Source organism: Anas acuta, chromosome Z (genome assembly GCF_963932015.1).
Source record: "Anas acuta chromosome Z, bAnaAcu1.1, whole genome shotgun sequence".
NCBI lineage: Eukaryota > Metazoa > Chordata > Aves > Anseriformes > Anatidae > Anas > Anas acuta.
In genome coordinates, this window is record NC_089017.1 from 18637912 (window position 1) to 18657866 (window position 19955).

The window sequence follows — 19955 nt, forward strand, 5'->3', positions numbered from 1 at the left end:
GACCACCTGGCTGAGTACTCTGGGGAGCCACCCTTCCACTGCCTTGCTGCTCAGCGCAGTTTCACCCAACGAGATTCTGGTACTGGTGGTCAGGGGTTTGCGCTGGTGGCTTGCTTAAGGAGTCCTTGGGATTTTTTTCAGGCCTCTTCATCCTGAAAGACTTCATATTTTCCTAGGCGGTGTAAGTGGTGGCAACAGCACAAAGCCAAAAGGACGTGTCCTTGATGCTGAAATCCGCTTATCTCCCCTCTCCCCCAGGACATGGATTAAATAGACTTGCAAGATAAACTCTCTTATCAAAGGCAAAGGGTAAAAACTGGAGTCTGGATAGACAGGAGAATAAATCCAACTGCACATTAGGAAAGAGGGAGTAATTATTACTTTAAAATATAACCCACAGATTTAATGCTGTGTGCTTGCTTCATATTTGTGATTGAGAGCGTTGCTTATCTGAACTGGAAACTTTGGAAGACAGGAATGTGTTTGAGCTCTGCCAGACATTTATTCTCCCTGGCTTATAAGCACTCACGAAGGGGTGCAGACCTTCCTGAAATAAACTGCAAAACTAGAAGGGGGAACTAGAGGATGGACATGAGGTAAAAAGTGGGCTGAGTAAGGTACAGAGTGCAGCTGTAAATTAACTGGAAAAGGCAGGGGCTTTCAGAGGGGAAAAGAGTCCTCTTTAGAGATGGTCTGAAGTAGACCTCTGTGGGGCAAAGCCTGGAGCCAGCACCCAGCCCCAAACTTTTCTGTGAGCCCTCAGCAGCTTCATACAGTAACTGCGTAAATATCATAGTTACATGTCAAAAATCAGATAAAATATACTCTTTTGGCTTTGAGAGGAAATTTTCTCATTTTATTCAAACGTGCATCTTGGAGTGAAACTCTGAGAGAGAAGGGACTAATGAAACCTCCTGCGGATGGGAACCGAATCCACAATTGGCACATGCATCCGAGAAGTGCGTTGCCAACATTTTTACAGCTTTCCTCCTGGCCGGTGGCTGCTTGCTCCCACTTCTGCTGCTGATTTCCACGAGATGGAGCTATTCTAACATGGGTGGGTGAAGGCTGTGGCGGCAGCCCCTGAGGAGAGCTGGTGGCGGGGGAGAACTGCACAGCGCCGTGTTCCATTGCCATGGCAATATTTCTGAAGCAGGTAGGCTTTTATAAAAAAAAAAATTATCATCGCCAACAACAACAACAACACCAACAGCAACAACGACAAAACCACCAGAGCTCGATGTGCATTTTGCCAGGCTGCACCATCTGTAAGCTCCTTGGAAATAGGCCCCCACCAAAACTGTTCCCAGCAGGTGCAGGTGGGTGCAGGACATCTTCACCTCACACAGGGACAGGGTCACACTCCAAAAGGCCTTTGCCGTGTTATGGTGACTTTCCCGTGTGGCACTTCCACCCTCCTTAACCTGCCAGACTTTTGGTCCTGTGGTCCTGCGAAGTACATCTGCCCACCTCGTGGGCCATGCCTGCAGAGCCAAGCTCCCCGTGCCCTGCCCTGCAGGCGTGCTTCCCCTCTCCATCCCTCATGAAGTCTGGCAGCAGCAGCTCAGGCAGAGGCCTTCGTCTCGGGAGTCTCTACAGGAACTGTGAAGATTAGGGCTTGGTTTATACACAATATTTACAATGCATTCAAAGAGGATATCCTGAAAACACTCTGCTCGCCCTTTGCACCGCGAGCTGTTCAGGGCAGTGCTGGCATCGTGACGAGAGGCTGACACTTGTCCACAGGCTGCACGTCCCTTTGCAGGGAGCAGATAAGCCATATCTTTGTGACAAGGTGTCGCTGGCAACGCCTGCCTGCTCCGAGCGCGTGGCTGTGGCCACGGCTGATGCTCGGGGCGGTGGTGGAGCTTTCCCTCCCACCCGGGGCCGGGGCACAGCCAGCTGCTCAGCGGCACGGAGGCGAGGATGCTGCAGTGCTGCAACACCAGCCGGATAAATAAGGGTCAGCTAGGTCGGGCAGGGGGCTGCTGTGCTGGGTCTGGTAACGCTGCACCTGTCCAAATTCCCGTGTGAAATTGTAATTTGTAAAGGCTGGAGCATAAGCTTTTTTTTTTTTTTTTAATTTTATTTTTTCCCAGTGCACATTAACATCCCCCCTCCCTAAGCCTGTGCTTTCCATGGGAGAAAACTTTGGATGAAACATTAAAAACCTCCAAAGAGCTCCCAAGTCGAGGGGCACCCCCCTTTTCCAGGTGCCCCTAGGGCAGGGTGTAAGCTCTGTCTGCTGTGGGCACACAGATACTTAGCAAGCTCTGATGGGCTCTTGCTTTTTAAGTCCGGGACAGGGGCAGCATCCATCTGTCTTCAGTTTCTTTGACCTAAAGGCCATCCTCCATCAGCTGGGGAACACGTGAAGGCATGGGTGGGAATCGGCCAGCTCTGCAGCTAAGGAGCACTGAGCTCAAATTTGCTCTTCCCTCCTCCCTGTGGGGCCTACCACAGCGCATTAATTCTCCTTGGGCTGGTTCGTTGCCCCATCCCACTTGTCCTTTCACGGAGCCCTCAAAAACCTCTAAGCCACTTGCTCTGAACACAGTTTTAGAGGCCAGAGCACACTGCCTGTGTGTGCAACTGGCACACGTGTCCATGGGGGTCAGGCCTGTGCGGATGGCAGGCTGTGCAGGTGCACCAGCATGCCCCACGCCTGCCCCAACACCAATCTGCCTTGTGATCACCCCAGAAAATCCTCCGCTCACCAAAGCCATGGTGAGGCATGGGGCAGCTGTTGCTAAACGTTGGTGCCATGGATATTTGTTTCTTCTCTGTGAGAAGAAAGGAGCATGAAGAGAAGCTAATAAACCACAACATAAATATTGCTGTTTGAAAGGCCTGGAATAGGAATTACTTGGGTTTCCTTGAGTTTCACATGGCAGGGGTGTGGGTGATTTAGGCTAGTGATTATTCAAGACACAGGGTGTGATTGGACTTTATGATTTGGAAGGATTACACTTTCTTATGAAGTGGGTGTTTAATTTCTCTTCATTTTTAACCCATTCTTTGTAAATGCTAAAATTACAAATTATCATGCCTTTGGTCTGTGGCGTAGGACAATCTGTGCTCGTTTTCTCCCGCCTTGGCTCAGATTAACCACTTTTCTCAAGTACTACTCATGCTACAAAAAAAAAAATCTGACTTTTCCTTTTCAAATAGTTCACACGAGCGTGTGCGCACACTCGGGCAGGGATGTGTGTTTCGTAACAGGTTTCTGTGCCTGTGACTCAGAGCTGAGCTATTAAGCCATAACACATGGCTGACATCTGGAACTCACTTGCAAGCTTTTCTCATTCGAATATTGGTAGCCACAGCTCTCTACTCTCCTTCTCTCCAAGACGTAGCCACGCTTTCTCTATCCACACCTCATGGAACAGAGGTAAAAGGCTTTACTGGGCCTATTGGCTTGATCAATGTAGATAGCATGTTTTGTCCAAACCAGCTTAAACACATGTGTTCAGAGGGCTTGGCAGACACGTCTTTCTAAACAAAGGCTCTGCTTTGGATTTAAAGTGATTTCTTACCATGAGAATATTCAGAAAAATTGCATATTTTGACTCAGTAAGAGTCTGTGCTTGCTCAGAGTGCAAGCAGTCACCTGTTGGCTGGTAAACTGGGGTAAGCATTGCAGACAGATTGCTCTGGTGTTTGAATCTAATTAATTACATTAATTCCTTCAGAAGAATGTCTCTTATTTGGCCAGTTTAAAAGCAGGATTAAAATGTGCTGGTGTTTGCTGTGATGTGGAACAGTTTCTTTTACCCGTGCTCCACACTGTACTGTGTGAGTGCCTTCTCTATTCCCAGGGCTGTTTGCTGTGGGCTGGTTTGCTCCTGCAGAGCTTACAATCTTGCATTCTCCTTGAGAGTATTGTGGCGATGCCAGGCAGGGTGTTGTAATGAAGGGCGTGCTGAATCTCATATTGATACCAAAAGTAATGTAAACTGCTGTCTAGATGTTGCTGCAGAGTCTCAAACTGAAAGGGTAGATTGGGAGTGGGTTGGGCTCTGATTCAGAAAAACCACTAGGTATATTTTTTAGCCCAGCTCTAACTGGGAAATCATACAAACACGTTCCTAACTTTGGGGACTGCCCAGCGTCAAGAAAGCTGTGTCCACAAGTGCTGCAGGAAGAAAGGAGATGCCATTTGAAGCCTCCCCTGACCCATCTCCTGGAGAGTAAGGAAGTGTAGCGTGTCCTCAAGGCACTCTCCTCTGCCTGCTGAAGGGCCTCAAGAGGGGTGATTTTGCCACCAACATGGCAATGAAGGTGATTAAGAAGGTTTCAGAAAGGCAGGCATATGAAGGTTTGCTGCAGAGGCTTGTCAGTCTTTGGCTCTTGGAGTAAAAAGTGTCCATGGTGGTCAACACTATAATACCTCTGACTGTCCTAGAACTGAATTGAATGCAAGATTTTTAATGTGGTTCCATGTAAGGTCTAAGGTTGAGCAGCAAGAGCTTCACACACAGTGAGTGTATGGCCTATGGCATGGCTCTGACACACATTGCTACCTCAGGTGCTCACTTAACTGTGTGCCTGACCTGCCAGCTTCTCAGATGCCTTTTTTTTTTTTTTTTTTTGTAAATTCTTTCGGAAGAAGTTATTTTTGGCCACGTTGTGTTCAGGTGTAGTGGTTTGCAGTAGCTGGGTGAAAACTCATCTCAGTGCTTCAGGAAATGCTACATGCGCTGAGGTCTCTGACAGCTACTTCTGTTTAATGATTGCACTGTGCCAAGAGGGTCTGCTTGCAGCAGACTGTGGTGCTTCCCAGCACGATAGCTGGAAGAACATCCTGCCTGGGGCCCTTCATCCTCATGGATTTACATCACCACTGGCTGGACAAGGTGGATCTGTATTGCTCCACTCACCTGTCAGGATGAAAATGGAGACCTTCAAATTCGTATGGATTGATTTCGTCATCGGAGAGCCCCAGTGCTGGAGGTGGCCTTGAGCTGTATGCTTGTTTTTAGCTGTTGGCAGCACTGCTAATTGATTGTGTGGCTACACAAAAGTGATGTGCTATATACAGCAATTAAAACTATGCTGTCAGACTGTCAAAATCAATCTCACTTTAGGATATGGCCAGACACAATACTTTTTTTGTTGTTGTTGTTCTCATTATGAGGATTAGAGCTTATTGTGATGTTTATTTGGTACTCCAGGCTGTGAAACTCCTTTTCCAGTCACTTTGTAGCTTTTTGATAAAGCATCAGCTTTTGAGCTCAGCATTTCCACACTAGATCTCTAGGTCAAGCTGATTCTACTGGAAAACTCCAGCCAAAATGGCTTGCCCAGTGTTGAGCATAACCTCTGTACAGCACAGATGTTGGCTTACCCTGGCAAAAGTCAGCCATGAGAAAGTCAGCTGCACCGAGCCTTTTTATTGGGATGAGTCTCCTTTTGCTTTGAGGATGTTTCTCCAAGTTTTGCCAGACTGTGTGCTTTTTAAAATGTGATCTACTCACGGTGAGTAGGAGCTCATGAGAGCTCAGTGGCTAAAGCCTGGCATCCTCTTGAGTACCTCATAACACTGATTGTGGGTTCACACCATCTCCTGGGGCTGCCTGCAATCATTGCATCCCTTGGGGTGGTCCAGCAGAGCCAAGTGCCCTGGGGCTTGCACCAGCCCACCCCAGGGCACCTACCACTGACCAAAGTCTGTGCCTCACACCATGCTCCCACTTGGAGACAGGCAATCTGTGCTGGATTTTCCCAGAGGCAGCTCCTCCAACCTGGGGTGGGTTGGGAGCAGTGGTCTTTGAGTCTGGACCCCACCGAGGCTCACGATTTTGGCTCCCTCTTTGTGAGGTGGAGCCTCTCACCTCCCACAGCTCCTTGCCCCTTGCCTGTCTTCCCGGGTGGCTGTGAAAATTAACATGCTGTTTCTGAGGCTCTCGCGTACTGTGGTGGCATGGGAGAAAAACAGGCAGAAATTAATTAGTCTGTCTTCAGAGCAGGGTTCTGAGGATTATAGAAAATAAGCCTGTTAAACATTAAGGAGAAAACAGAATGCTCTGTACTGGGTCCTCACTCACCCTGGGTACTTAATGACATGTTTTCACTGGAAAAAAAGTGGTATGATGGTGTTAATTAAAGGCTATGCCAGAATGCATATGTACAAGGGGGGTAATTGAAGGATGCTGAATGTCTGCCAATTTGACATTACCTAACTAGCTTGATTTTCAACTGTAGTAATATTATTGTATTTATTTATTTTTGGGATGCCATATGAAAGAAAAATATTTTAGCAAAACAGCATACTGAGCAGAGTAAATTACACCGGTAGGGTTTCTTGTTACTTTGTGCCTGATGGAGACAATGAAAAATAATAGCAAACAGAGCAGAGAAGCAATGGTGTGCACATCATACATAAAAAGGTACTGTAACAGCAGTGATCTGTCTGCCATAGTAATGAAGTCAAGTGCTTGGAATAATATGATTTCACAGCAAGAAATGATAGCAGAGATCTGCTGAGCTGAATCTCTGTATTACGTGGCTTTGACTTATCCACATGAAACTACAGAAGAGGTTAAATCTTAATTTTATTAAATGGAGAGTCACAGCAAACAGGCTCACCTTATGGCTTTTCTAAATTCTTAGATTTCCTTGTCTCCAGCTTGTTATTTATCTGAAGCTGTTTCTCGCAGCTCTATGGACTCCCTGCAGTGCTGGGTTCACAGACTCACGGTGCTAGCCCTCATCCCCAGGCTCCTGCCCTCACTCTTGTGCTGTGTTGTCAACTGCTGTTTGCAACGACTCCCTTTCTTCTGTCCAGCTAATTGGTATATACCTCTAGTTAAAAAAAAAAAAAAAAAAAAAAAAAAGGTTCTGCCCCCCTCTCCCTCTTTTACAACTGCAAAACCTTGGCAGAAGAGTATGTTGCTTGCCCAGCAAAATGAGTTTGGATTCATATCACTGCATCTCCAAGCATCTTAGGCAACCAGCTCCTAATCTGCTCTGCTCTGTGACTTTGCTCCCCTCTTTCCTTGGGCTGGCGGTGGGGGCACCATAGATGTCCCATTTCTCCTCTCTTCTCTTGAATTGCCCTGTGCTATTTTCAGACTTTCTGTTCTGAATTAGGTCAAAAGATTTGTCCTTTTACAGGCAGCTTCCACTCAAAATTACTTATGCTCGGACAGAAAGAGAAAAATCTGATTAAATATCGGAAAACCAAACTACACCGCACACAACATAATTAACCCTGAGCTTGATGGAAGGTCAGCTGATTCTTGAGATGATTTGTAACCATTAAATTGGGCAAGGGCAGACATGCATCATTACTTGATCTTATCTTCATTGCCCTGGTTGCCTTTGATCTCCATTTGTCCTTTCCCATTTGTTTATGCTCTTTCATGCCTTGCTTCAAAGTAGACTGTAAAGCCTTTGGGGCAAAGACCAGTGGTGCGGTGGTGAATGGGAAGGACAGAGAGACTCCCTCATCTGCTGGCCCAGTCTTGACTGTGGGAAATGAGTAAATGCTGAACTGCCAACAGTAAGAATGGGTTAATTCACCCTTGGAGTGAGGAAGTTAAGCCATGGCCACAGCGTGGGCAGACACCAAACATCTTATCTGGACCTCTTAATGGCCAGTGCAGCATCCAGGAGCCAGCTTGCCCTTCACTGTGATGAGTTACTGACCAGGGGACATGAAAGAATCTGCTATTATAACAAAAAATATAAGTAAATAAAAAATCATAGAAATGTTGAATATTCTTAGCTTCAGCTTTTGTATTGTTTTTACTCCAACAGGAAGTTTGCAAATATTCCCGTTATTCTCTGTGGAGACATTGATCTTCAAGACACTCTTGAATACATAGTTATTGTGAGATGCTACATAGAAAAAAAGAATAGGATGAGGAAAAGCCAGAGATAAGACAGCCCATGGGGAAATATCAGAAGATTACCCTAGAAATGTACATCGATCTTTTTAATGCTTTTAATTGTGCTTAATGCTTGAGGGAATATACTGCACAAAGAAGCAGTCGTAATGTTAAATTAGGAAAAAACAGTTGCAAGAGAGCTAGGCCTTAAACACCTTGTACATCGCATAAGCCAAAACTGTGTGCCGTTAGCTTCAGCAGTACAAGGGGTGCTGAGCCTGTGACTGGCTCAAGAGTTATGTCCATGGCAAGAAAGCTGGGCACCACCTAGATAAAATCCACAGAAGAGCAATAGGAGTCCTCAAGGATGCAGCAAATAACCGCTGAGAGTGAAAGACACTGAGAACTGTTCAGTCCAAAGAATGGGGCAGCAAGGAGGGAAGAGACAAATGTGGTAGAGCAGCACTGCTGCAGAGTAAGGTAAAAGGCTGTTTACAAATGGGAGTGAAGAAGTCTGGTTTGAAACTGGGAAGCACTTTCTGAAAGTAATGACGGTGAAGCACAAGAATTGGATGCCAGTCCTCGTGAACAATTGGTAGAAACATGTTCAATAATGACACTGGAGAAGCTGATTCTGCTTTGGGGCAGTGTGAAGAGGTACGCAGATTTTGAATCCCTTTGACCTATATACTCTATGATTCTATAACACAAATGTTTCAAAGCACTTTGGCACTGAGTAAACTGAAAGAGGAGATAGTCTGGCTTCAATTTTACCTTGGTTGGTATGCTTAGCAGTATATATTTGCTTTTCACAGCACAATGCCTTTCACTTCATTCGATTGGATGAAGTGGAAGAAAAATATATGAAGTTTCTTCTGAAGTAAAGTATGATATAAGTCTGAGCTGAGCTGAATGTTTGGATCACACTACTTTTGACATGGCTTTATCATGAGCTCTGAACATTATTGCTCCCTGTCAGCTCCTGTTTTGTGTGTCTGTTGGCCTACATGGTGTCAGGCTTTGTAGCTTGGCTAAACGAAGGTAACTGTCAAATGCAACTTGTTGGGAACTTGATTCAAGCTACGGCTTGGTTTGGCAATTAAATTTCTGTAAGTCTGTTTTGTGGTAACATGAACTGTGCTCCTAGAGGGGAAACAAAAAGCTAAGAATAGTATTAATAGGAATGTGGCTTTGGTGGTTTTTCTTAGTAAAGAGACAGACGAGCAAGACATAGCCTGTAAAAGGAAAGAGAAGGGGGGTGGGTATGGAGGAGAAAGGGAGAGATAATGAGTTCTGAAAATTCCAGGTGGGATCTAGTGGTTTAGGCATGTTGAAAGGTAGACTGGATTTGCTAGCTCTTAACCACCAAAGATAACTTCATACTGTAGCTGAAGGAGAAATTACTTTCTCAGATAATATTTTTTAAAGCTGCTTCTCTTATATATGCACTAGAATGAAATTCTGAACAGTTATCTGGAGCTAAGCTAAGTGCATTCAATAAAAACGCTGATCTGAAATCTGACACTTTCATCCTTAGTGCAGTTCCTCTGGAGTTTCATGAAGCAGAGTTTCAAAGATATTTCTTGGAGGGACACAGAACAGAGGGATAAATTTCAACCATTTCTCTTAAAATTGAAGAGTTCCATGAAAATCATGTAGATTTTTTAAACATTCCAAGAAGGTTCCCCTTCACCCACCAAACCGAAAACTGAATATTGCAGTAAAATAAACATCAGAATAATAGTGGAATGTTTTGATTTTGTTGATTCCAAAATGTTTGGATGACTGGAAACTAAACACTGTTGCAGAAACTGCATTTTTCAAGAAGTGGTTACCACTTCTTGAGGAGTGTGCTCCAGCCTGCTAGGGGACAGACAGGTATTGCACAGCTTTGCTCGGAAGCTTCCTCATTTCATGTTTCTTCCCCATATTGAAGATATGGAAAAAACTAAAAGAACTGAAAGAGGAAAGAACTGAAGTTGTCCTAGCAAGCCAGGTTTTGTATCACATATTTAGGGAATGGAACCTGATGCCAAAAAGCTTCCCAAAGCCACCATCTACTAACTCCATCCAAAGGATGGATGCTCTCTCTCATATCTATTCCTCTAGCATTGCCCTGGGACATCCCCACTGCCTGCAATTGCTCATCTAGAGGGGTCAGCAGAGCATTGTCACACAGCTCTCCAAAATGTCGCACTGGGCACTGCGTGAACCTCCAGTCTCACATGTCTGTCTCCAAAGTAGTAGAGTCTGCACAGTGACTTTTCTCTGCTGTGTGCAGACTAAATGCAGAAGATCCATGCAGTCCTTGCAGTGGATGTTGCTCTGCTCAAAGAGTACTTCTTCACAGAAGTGATAGGATTACTGCAGGCTGCCAAATCTGAAAATAAATAAATAAATAAAATTGTATAGGATTAGTTGATTGTTGTATCGTGTCATTTCCACTTCTTCCTCAACTTTACTAACTGAACTGTTCATTTGCAACCACAAGCTCCTCCCTAAGACAAATTTACTGCAAGGATGTCAAAAGAAAGCACTGTTCAGTTGATTAACGGGTTACACAGAATTGGCTCCAGCCCATAGATAACTATCAAAGATTGTATGTAGATGATGCTTTCACCATTTCACCATGTCAGCCATCTAAGTGAGCGCACTTGAATCCTAGAAGACAATCATCTAATCCTCCTTTACCACTTTTCTTCTTTAATGGGGATTGCAGCTTCTGTTTGCTGACAAATGATTACGGAAACATTAAAAAGGCAAAGCAGGTGCCTTATTTGCCTCCAAGCACTGAGGCTACATTCAGGATGTACCTTCACGGTACACTGCAGCTGAGGCCCCTTGGTGAGCTCAGCCCCGAGCAGAGCAGGCTGAGGGGAGGCCTCATGGCAGCCTGCAGCTCCCTCACGAGGGGAGCGGAGGGGCAGGCGCTGAGCTCTGCTCTCTGGGGACAGCGACAGGACCCGAGGGGACGGCATGGAGCTGGGACAGGGGAGGGTCAGGCTGGGGGTTAGGGAAAGGGTCTGCACCCAGAGGGTGGTCGGGCACTGGGACAGGCTGTCCAGAGCAGTGGGCACAGCACCGAGCCTGAAGGAGTTCCAGAAGCATTTGGACAATGCGCTCAGACAGATGGTTGGATTTTGGAGTGGTCTTGTGTGGAGCCAGGAGTTGGAGTCAAGGATCCTTGTGGGTCCCTTCCAACTCATATTCTATGGTTCTATGATTCTATGTCTGCTGTATTCAACTAAGATTGTGATCCTGCTGATGAAACAATAGCTGCTGTCAAACCAATTATTTCTTTATAGGCCTGTGCTGCCAGTTGTCCAAATTGCTTCACTGGCTGAACGTTTAATGCTGTAAATATCTTAGATTTTGCTCTACTCCAGGTAAATCAGACTTCTCTAGAGGTCTCTGGATGTCTGTGGTCTCAGGTTAACTTGTTCCTGAGAAGGCTGGCAGCTTTGGAAGCCAGTGTGCAGCTTGTGAGGTGTCTCCAGGCTCCTTGAGTGGGGCTGTGCACTGCAAGGTCAGGTTCCTCCCCAGGGAAAGGAAAAAGAAGCTGTAGAATAGGGCTGAAGACTGCAGGCTTCATAGGTAAGAATGTAAGAAGAAGGGAAAACTGGCTGCAAGCTGGAGCTGACAGTTCTCATTGCAGCCTGGTGTCCTCTGGGTGTTCAACCACGGGACCATGGCATTCCCTGCAATGTGGGTGAAAACCCTCTGGCTGATTTACCACTGCAAGCAAGAGGCAGGATTGCTTTCTGTAAGTGCTAGAACACATTAAAAGTTTATTGTTTGTTTTATTGTTTTTTTTTTTTTTTTTTTTTTTTTTTTTTTTCCCCTTCAGGGAGCTCCATATCACTAATTAACATTGTAGGCAAAGAGAAACACTCTTTTACATTTGTTACTGTCCTGCTGTCTCTCCTTTACAAGTAGAGATGATGTGGTCAGAGAAAGGGGTCAATGGCTAATGATAAGCAGGGTAACTTCAGCTTCCTAAAATACATTTATTTTTTATTTACACTTGGTTTCATATTCACACTTCTCTGTATGTCCTAAAGAGCTAAGTCTGTTGGGCAAACCCAGAAAATAGAGCAGATAAAATCATGCAGTGACCTTTTGGAATGGACCCACGTGGCTTGCAGTTCTCTTTGAAACTTTTCTCTTCTGAGACACCAGTGAAGATGCAGTTATTAGATAATAATGAAGACAAATGGGGTCGTGGATGGTATTTGCTTACAATAGAGAACATCAAGTAATCAGCTAATAATATAAATATAAGACTTTGCCAATGCTTCCTCACTTGATTTCTCTTCACTTCTTCCCACTGTTTGATAAAGCTGATTAGTAGAACAATGTTCCTGACTTGTGTCTTCTTATTTCTTGAAACTCAGATGATGAGGAACCTGTGTCCTGGGCAGAACTGATTTTTGCTGCTGCAGAAGCACTGATGTGGTTATTAGGAATCATGGGAGAATATTGAGGCCTGAGTAATGAAAGCTTGAACTGAACTATGTTTCAATTGCCAATTCACAACAAAACAAAACAAAACAGCAGGTTTGAAAGCCTTTTTTATTTTTTTTAATTTTTTTTTATTTTCCTCAGTGATATGTAATAGGAAGGAAAAATTTACCTTGGAGCTACTGAGTGTGTTAGTTTTTGTCTCAAATGAAATATTCTGTGTTAAAAATTCATTCTTGCCTTTGTTTGGCTAACACTATTTGACCAGAATTGTAAACAGTTGATTTTTGGTTATCTATGAAACTGGATATTTTGTTGAAGTTTTATTTGTGACTAGCCCTAGCCACCCTCAACAACGTTTCTGTGGCCTCTGAAACAAACAAAAAAAAATCCAAACAAAAAATAAAACAGTGGGATTGCCAACAGCAAGGGTGGCTGCAATTATTTATAGTGCTGTTGAGGTTCCACTGTAGAAATAATATGAAGAGAGATAGATTTTTCTCTGAGCCAGATGAGGTCTTGATATTGCTGTCATCCTGCTTTGCTGTGACAGGTAAGGTCTGCGTCCTGGCTCCCTGGCAATGCCTTGGGTACTGCTACAGCAAACTCCCTGGCTGTGCCTGCAGCTTTTGCAAACCATGGGTTGAGTCTGTGAGGAACTTGTCATGAATGGGAGAGAGGAGAGGCAAAATTACAGGTATCTCTTAGACTCTGATGTCAGCAAAACCACTAATACACATCTGCAGATCCAGGACTGTCACCACCTCTTAAATGCAGTGAGCATTTAAGGGGAGCATGGCCTTCAGGGAATGCTCCCTGATGAAGTGCTCCTGCTCCAGAAGGCTGAGGAGGGCAGAACAGCTAGAAACAGAGTTGGAGGGTATCAAAGCCTGCACTGCAATCTCCCCTTCATTTTCCATGAAACAGGAGCATGATCATGTCTGCACTAGCACTTTGGCCATTTCCTCTGGAGCTGAATCTGAAGCAGGGTTTTCTTAGTCTGCAGGAGGATATGCCTCTGAGCATTGTGGTTAATGACATCCTAGGAAACATGAAAGATGCAAAATACCTAGTGAGATCACTTGGTGTCTTCCATTCTTCCAGGGAAGCCCTGTGACTCACTTTAAAAGCATTTGGTGTTTTTATTTTCAATTCCGTTTTAGTCAGATATAAGTTTTTTTTTTTTTTTAAATGGCAAACCTGCTTCTCATGGTCTGAACAGAGAAATAGGTACATATTTTCAAGGTACGTATATGAAAGAAATACAGCCATCAGCTTTAGCTCCTACCTGAGATATCCAGCATCACAAGTGTGGCTGAGCACTGGGAGTTTCAGGCCACTCTGCAGTGATGTTACCTCACTCATCTTGGCAAGCAGCCTTCCCTTTTCATCAGCGCCTGGAATTTCATTACAACAGAAAACATATTGTGGAGAGGGGATGTGTAAAGATTATGCCATACAACTCAAAGGTCCATTTTTCACTCAGAACAGGTTTTCCTTCGTCTTCTGGAGATGCCTGCTAAGCAAAAATATATATTGCATTTCCTTGAAATTTCGAGTATCTTTTCTGACTGCATCATGATTACCTAATTTTAAGAGGTTTCTTGCTGCTGGAAAGGGGTAGAAAGCACGATTCATTACTGGATTTGGAGATGCTCAATGCCAACAGCAAAAATTTTAGTTCCATGTGTTTAATCATACTACTCAATGATTGCTCTCTCCCCTCTCTAATGAGGTTTTTCCCTTGATCTGGAGGACACATACCTGTACCCTTCCACCAGAGCAAGCACTTTCATATATTGTCACATACAGGTCTCTTTCTCAGCACCAGGGGTTCAAAATCAAGCATGAACTCTGCCTCTGTACTCTTGTTTACCTTCTGATGGGGGAAGCAGGGCTGGCCTATGCTTTGATCATTTTTCCCTTTGTATACGCTGCAGGAAGGAGATGTTGGAATGCGGAACGATGGCAGGGCAGCTGCAGTGGCCTCCACACAGCCAGAGCAATACTAATGCAGTCGGTTTTGTCATCTCTCCAAGGGACCATATGGCTTTCTTCATGTGCCACTGCACCTTTATCTCAGCAGGTACAAAACCTGTATTTCTCTCACTGTACTTGAGGCTGGCTATAGGGATAAAGATGGAAGAAATAACACTATCTTTTGTAAATCTCTCTCTCTCTCTCTTTTTTTTTCGCTTTTTTTTTTTTTTCTTCCCAGAATCCTAAAGCCCACAAATGCCCCATCACTGTGCACTTTGCAGCAGGGACACCCCACAGGCTCCTAGGCACTGCTGCCTGGAGTACTGGATGGAGCCTCATCAGGTTGGCAAGCTTTGCTAATGAACACAACTTGCAGCAGGGCCATGAGCAAAACTAGGTAATGCCATAGCCACCCTCTTCAGAAACTGAGAATCCCTCAGAGCCTGGGAACCCAAGAGAGACCTGCTTGTCTATGCCTGATCTCACAATGGCTCTTAAGGGTCTTGGGTTTCCTTCTAGTGCTGTCGGTTCCTGGTGGATGCACGTGGCTGTTCACTGGGGTGTTGTGCAGAGCATCTGCCTCTGCGAGCTTTCCTTGGATGGTCAGTCCCTGAAGGCTTCAGTGGTGTCCCAAATCACCCCTCCTGCCCTAGGGTTTGCACACTGTCTCTGATGCCAGACCTTGGTTGGTGTCCCCAGCACGTGCACATTTCCAGACCCAGCCTTGCCCAACACAGTGTGGTGGTTTCCAAAGGGCTTCGACAGAGTAGCAGTGTGCCTGCTTCCCCTGTCCAAGTGCTGCAGCAGCAAACAGTGACCCTACTACTTAATATTTCAAATATACATGAACAATCCACCAACTCTCCATGTCTAGTTGTTTTCTCAGATGCTCACTTCTTGCCATGGGTCATGGCTTTCCCCTGGGGTATCTCACGTTCATTTCAGACCTGAGAAAATGCTTGCATGGTGAAAGCTGGTATGTGTTTCTCCAACTGTTTTAGTAGGTTTAATAAAAGATATTGCCCTCTGTCTGCCCACCTTGTTCTTTTGTATTATTGGACCATTGCACCCCAGCTCTTTGTACTGCTACCAAGAGCTTGGGCACATCAGCCTGCTGCAGTTGTGGTCTGTCTGAAGCTCTCTGGAGGCAAATGGCTGATGTAGAGGTCCAGGGCACCTCTACCTTTTCGCCTTTCTGGACTTTGCCAAAGGTGGATTGTTCCTGAGGCCATACCGTGTTATTTTCCCAGGGCTCCTGGCCCCCAGCTTGGACTAAGAGGTTTGTTTCTACTACCTGTCTCTCCTCACTCACGTGGCTTGAGGACCAGTTCTTGGGCCTTGGTCTGCAGGCACTCCTGCTTCTCTTGGATGGAAATCAGTAAGTGACAGCTTGCATATTGCTCTGTAATTCAGAGCACTTAGATGAAGCCACGCGCATCTACAGGTTCTTGCAGTGGATACTTCCATTTCAAAACCATTGTCCTTTATTCCACCATGCTGGGGAAAGTGCAGGTGAGCCACCATGTTGAGGCAGAGTGTTTGGATGTCATGGCTAAGCCTTTTTTCCACTGCAGACCATCCAGCTCCAAGAAACCACGCCACGTCAGATATTGCCAAGCCAAACACACCAGGTTGATCAAAAGTGAGTTCAGTATTTATGGTCATATGTATGTTGTAGTGAAGCTATTTGTAAGACCAAGATTGATTACCTAGGTCACAGTCTGCTGGGATTTACAGTCATCCCAACCAGATATATTTTAACTTTCCTCCGAGGTTCAATTTTTGTTATGCCACAAGCATAGGCTCTTCCTCTGACTTGAATGCATTTTTGATCAGCAGTATCAAAGTCCTGTCTGGCTGCTCATTTGAGGTTGATATAAAACATCTCATTGTTTCTCCTGGGCTTTTTTTCATCCCTGACCAACCTTCATTGTGCCAGCTGAAGAATAGCACGTTCCTCCACATCAGCACCAGGGTGGGAGGGCTGCGGGTGAGCAGGGCTGCGGCTTGGGTAACTGAGCTTGTGTGCTTGTTTTAGAGAAGCTGTCATAGTGTGTGTGGGGGGGATGGCATGGGGAAGGCCAGTCAACAAGGAGTCTGGGGGAGAGAGGCGAAAGAGCTAGGCTGAGGAAATATTTGGAAATGCAGATCCAGAGAAAACATCAGCTCAGGGCTTGATGGCTGGGCTGCCACTGCCTTCTGCATTTCAGAGCACAAGACCAGCAAGACTGACCCCACCACCCAATGCTTCCTCACCAGGCTACGTGCCTGGGCACCTCAAACTGGGGAGGGATTGATGAGTGCAGTGGTTGCCCACAGATGCAGCAGCACAGAGGCTTCCCCCTCTTCCCTCTGCCCTGAACCCTGGATCACCACCAGTAGCACCCTTAGCCAGAAAATGAACAAAGAAATATTGCTGCTCTCCAAGTTTTAAAGCAGAGAGAGAAAAAAAAGAAAAGCACCACGTTGCATGCATGCAGGCACATACCCTATCAGAGAGCACAGGGTGCAAGTAAAAATAGTGAGGTGCAGGCGTGGGGAGCTGGAGGTGGAGGTGTTACAAGATCTGTGCTGTGCTGCAAAATGTTCCCACCACTGACAGCGTTATTGAGTGATAACATCTTGGCAGGCTACTTTTAGATGTAGTTTCATCCAATTCCTCTTATGCTTCCCTGTTTTAATTCCAGGATGGCTCTGGACAGAGAGGATGAAGACAGTTGGAGGTGTGTAAGATACTCTTTATCTAAATAAAGCAGATATGGGATCTTGAAGTGTGCTAAGCGTTGAAATGATCAATGCATTGCTCTCAGCTCCTGAGCACTAGTTGAGACTTACAGGGGAGAGAGTGTGGAGACACTGGTGGGACGGTCCAAGGTCTGATCATGAGGTGGAGCTTGTTCTCCTGCTCTCCACAATCCCCTTGTTTCACAGCAGGCATCTTTCTTCACCAGCCCAAGTCCATTCCTGGCTCCCCCCAGCTGCACAGCCAGGAATGTGCTGTGAGGTGGGGAAAGCCTTGGTGTGCTGCAGCCCCTTACCCACCTGGCGGGCGTGCACCACCCGCAGCGTGATGGCGGTGGGGCAAATAGCTGCTCACGGCCACCACTGCAAGCTGTGCTGCACCAGGAGGTCTCATTCTGATGGGGAAACCATGCACCAAACTGCTGGCCTGCCCGCTCCTCACCGGGCACGGCAGGTAGCTGGACCTTGGGGTGCTTCCAGGAGCGCATCTCTGCTGGGAAACATTTGTCTCCACAGCAATTGGCACCTGGTGGCTGCTGGGAGCTCTCGGGCTGGGTCAGTGGTGTGCCAGCTTTCCTGCTGGCCTAGGGTGGCCACCCTTCTGGGGCAGGGGTCCTTTCTCCATGTATTTATCCGTGTTTTTAAAGTGAGGGGATTTTCTTCAAAAAGCACACCAGCTCTGATGTGACCCTTGCATGTTCCCGTGCAGCGCGGACCTTCTTATTTCCTGAATGGCTTGCTCTGCACTCGAGTTAACTCACACGCTGGATTTTGTCCAAGTACATTTTGTTTCTTGATATGAGGCCAGGCTTTGCTGAGTTGTGGTGCCGTTTTCTTCTCCCTGCTCTCCTCCCTGCTTCTTTATTATCATCCTCATTACCGAGTGTTACTGGCACCGTGCAGCCAAGGGGGGGAGAGCAAGCCCCAGATCTACGCCTGGCTCTGACAACAGCTGAAGGGAGCGCGCTGAAGCAACAACAAATGCCTTCTTTAATGTACATTGCCTGCACATTGAGCTGTCCCAAGCCTGGCCCGGCACTGAAAGGTATGTCTGAGACCAGCTGAAGCAGAAAACATTTGAACTCTACACCCTGCCAAATAGCTTCCAGATGTGTAAGATATAGCCTCACAGTGGACTTTGACTGTAGCTCTGCCAACATACGTCTGCACATTTTTGGTGCACAGGGAACATGAAAGTAGATCTTTTACAACATCTGCTGCTTTTCCCCAGTTATTCCTCCCTGCTTCTTGTGGCCCTTTTCCTATATTTCATCCTTCTATAACACACACATGTATATATTAGGAAAAGCTACAAGTCCTTCCACTGATTTATTAAATTTTCCCTGCATGTTTCATACCTTTTCTGGCTGACAGTGTGGTCGAAAGAGAGGGAAAGACAGAGAGACCTTCTGCTGTCAGACAACAAGGCAGTGCTCAGGGCCTTTAACTAATTCTGAATTGATTCAGGACTCATCTGGTGGTCTTCTTGAAGACCAACAAATCATAAATTGATATCAATTCCACGGAAAAGGGGCTTTAATAAAACAAAACAAAACAAAAAACAGGTATTTATCTTAGTGTTGCAGAAAGAATTATTGTCTTAATTCTCCAGACACCTGGGCCTGTAGGGTACCAGAAGTGATCTGGCTTGAAGAGGGGAGGAAGAGGGCAGAAATGCTGGAAATTAGATCCTATGAGAATGTGATAGCAGCTCTTATTTGCAAAATAAAAAATAAATATACTGATTTTTAAGGTTTTACATTTAAAGTAAAACTTTGGCTAAGGAAAAAGACAATAGAGGCCTGCTGTACCCAGACAGAATGAGGTGGTTAGTTGATCTCTTTGGGTTCAATGTGACAATCTTATCTCTGACTCCACAAGTGGTGGTTGTTTGCCGACCTTTGTTCCTACACCAAACCCAGCATATTCTTCAATAAATACTTATCTTTGGAGCCCATGGCTGTGTCAGTCTTGTCTGTTCTGGGAAGCTAACCAGACCCAGGCCTGGGACGTATTTTGATGAGAGACCACCTGGGAATCACAGAAGCCATCTACATACACCAGGGAGTTGTGGTCAAACTCTTGGCAAACCATAGACCACAGGAATCTAATGAGTGGAAAGACTTCATTTGGCCCCATCATCACTGCCGAGTTGATTGATGAGGCAGAGATGCAGCCCTACTTACGTACCTATTTCTGTCTTCCCTTTGTGATGAGCTGGGACAGGGCATGTGGTGCACAAAGAGCCTATCAGTCAACTTGTGGGCCTTTTATGGATGAAAATGTCAAATGGGGGATGTCTGCAGGGCGGCGCATGTGGCAGAGCTGGGGGAGGGCGATGGGAAGACATGGTCAGATGAAAGAAAAGATGTCGTCTCCTAATCTAATCTGCCTATAAAGTCGAATGCCTGCTTTTGTCTTTCTCAGTTTGGAGCAGGCAAAGCAGTAATATTTACCCATTGCTACAGATTCTGCAATGAATCTGGCTGGTTGACACCTGGCCCTGGAGTAAATCATAATTTTGTCAGGACAGCAGCTTTGAGAGCTGTTGTTCTCACCAGCAGCCCCGCTTATCCAGGTATGAAACCGTGTGACTGATTCCTGGTGTATCAGGGGTCTAGCCAACATGCTGTGCACTAAGCATGCGTGGAGAGACCTGCAAAATCACAGCTGTCCTGGTCTGGCAGCCTGCCTTGTAGGGGTGGTTTCTCTCTCGAAGGCTTGGGATGCCTGTGGGGGTCCTTTCTGCCTGACAGCATTTGCTGTAGTGGGAGCCTCACCTCCTGTTGCTGAGAATGGACGGACTAGATCTTGTTATAAACTTCACATATTCCAGGCTAAATCAACAGCTGCTGAGATTTTATTCCTATTATTATCACTAATTTATTGCTATGGTTTCTAAATGGCTTACTTCTCAATATAGCTTTTTTTTTTTTTTTT

At 45.7% G+C, this 19955-nt stretch overlaps 1 long non-coding RNA gene across 1 annotated transcript; it reads left to right on the forward strand.

The window, feature by feature from the left end:
• Positions 1-3236: 3236 nt before the first annotated feature.
• LOC137848070 (uncharacterized) lies at positions 3237-19897 on the forward strand. Its single transcript, XR_011091167.1, has 3 exons — positions 3237-3391; positions 14234-14379; positions 14512-19897. It is a non-coding gene; the product is annotated as an uncharacterized lncRNA (long non-coding RNA).
• Positions 19898-19955: the final 58 nt, after the last annotated feature.